General features: G+C 45.5%; 1 pseudogene; it reads left to right on the top strand.

Annotated features, from left to right (window-relative positions):
• The first annotated feature begins 73 nt into the window (after window positions 1–73).
• LOC102000672 lies at window positions 74–805 on the top strand (annotated as a pseudogene).
• The last annotated feature ends 989 nt before the right edge of the window (window positions 806–1,794 follow it).

Genomic DNA, 1,794 nt, shown 5'->3' with positions numbered 1-1,794 from the left:
GGGGGAGGGCAGTGGCGATGCCGTTGATTAGATAGTCCGGAATTAACGCTCCTTAGACCCCCGGCCAGTCGGAGGGGGTCGGCAATGCGAGGGCCGCCCTAGTTTGCAGGCTCAGGTGGGGAGCCCTGGTGTTGGCTTTGGAGGGGCAAAATACAGCCATGCTCAAGTCCGTAAATGTGAGGGTAAAAAGTCTTGTAAAGCCAAAGCCAACTTGGAGATGGCGAGGTCTGATGGAGTGATCGAACGTGGCGTCTTCAGTGGGTGTTCTGTGCTTTCGAGATGAAATTGCTGCTGTTTGGGAACCGGTTGAGACTTGAGGCATTAGTGGATCGTTGGGGTCATTTTTATTTATTTCTTTAAAGCCAAAATGAAGTTCAATCCGTTTGTGACTTCTGACCGGAGCAAGAACCGCAAATGGCATTTCAATGCACCTTCTCACATTCGGAGGAAGATCATGTCTTCCCCCCTTTCCAAAGAGCTGAGAAAGAAGTACAATGTTCGCTCAATGCCCATTCGAAAGGATGACGAAGTTCAGGTTGCCCAGGGACACTACAAAGGCCAGCAGATTGGCAAAGTGGTCCAAGTGTACAGGAAGAAATATGTCATCTACATTGAACGGGTGCAGCGGGAAAAGGCTAATGGCACAACTGTCCACGTGGGCATCCACCCCAGCAAGGTGGTGATCACTAGGCTAAAGCTGGACAAAGACCGAAAGAAGATCCTGGAAAGGAAAGCCAAGTCTCGACAAGTAGGAAAGGAGAAGGGCAAATACAAGGAAGAAACGATCGAGAAGATGCAGGGGTAGGGGCGTCTCATACAGTTTTCATTAAAGACTGCTTGAGTAAAAAAAAAAAAAGAGAGAGAAGACCAAACTGAAACCCAGCAAACAGATCGTTTTCATGTCAGTGGTAAGTTGGAGTGCATTTTCTGCTCTCAGAAAGACATTTTTTTGTTGTGTTGGATCTTCCCATGCTAATAGAAAAGATCACCTATCACTTTCAAAAGGGTCATTATTTGCATGCATGTGCAAAAAAGAGGTTTAATTGCTCTTCAAGAGAAAAGGGGTGAACACTGGAACTCCCCAGCAGTTGTCAGGTGGCTGGGAGCAGAATCCTCAAACATGGGTTACGATAGGTTTTACCCTAAAGCAGCTTGCGGAGTCCCCTGGAAGGTTCCTGCCAGCTCCCACACATTAAAGAGCTGGACTGCAGTGCGGGGACGCACTTTTGACTTCTTGAGAAACAGTCACAATTAAAAACTCAAGTACTGTTATTAACTTCCCAGCGTGAATTACTTAATATGTGCTTTATTAGAATGCACTCATTAATTTTGTTTCTGTGAATTAACAATTTTATATTGCCTAAGATGCTGGTTTACCAGTCTTGGGTTTTCCTTTACTAATTACAAGATTGCAGAATAATATCTCCATTTTTTAAAGTTAGATAGTGTACAGTTATATTCAATACATTTTTGCTAACCGGGCATCAAATTTCCCTTTGCCAGAAAAAAAACATCCAAAGCAAGTAATCATAAATATTTGTGTCTGCTGACTTAAGCTCATTATACTCAGCCTTCTCTACTGAAGACAGCAAACAGGGGCAAGGGCTGAGGTTACGTGGTAGGTGCGCACTAGCCTATGGGGTCCATGCGGTGGCTACTGTAGCACACCACGCTGGTTGGCGCTCTCTGTGCTACCATACAGTTCATGAGCAGGGCAAGGGGCTGGAGATTGAAACACACAAAGACACACAGACAGAGACACGGATCATCCTTGAAACAGGAATGCCCCAAGAA

The sequence above is a fragment of the Microtus ochrogaster genome, chromosome 4 (assembly GCF_000317375.1).
Source record: "Microtus ochrogaster isolate Prairie Vole_2 chromosome 4, MicOch1.0, whole genome shotgun sequence".
In the NCBI taxonomy this organism is placed as follows: domain Eukaryota; kingdom Metazoa; phylum Chordata; class Mammalia; order Rodentia; family Cricetidae; genus Microtus; species Microtus ochrogaster.
The sequence above is the reverse complement of the archived record's forward strand: the minus strand, read 5'-3'. Positions and strand labels throughout refer to the sequence as shown.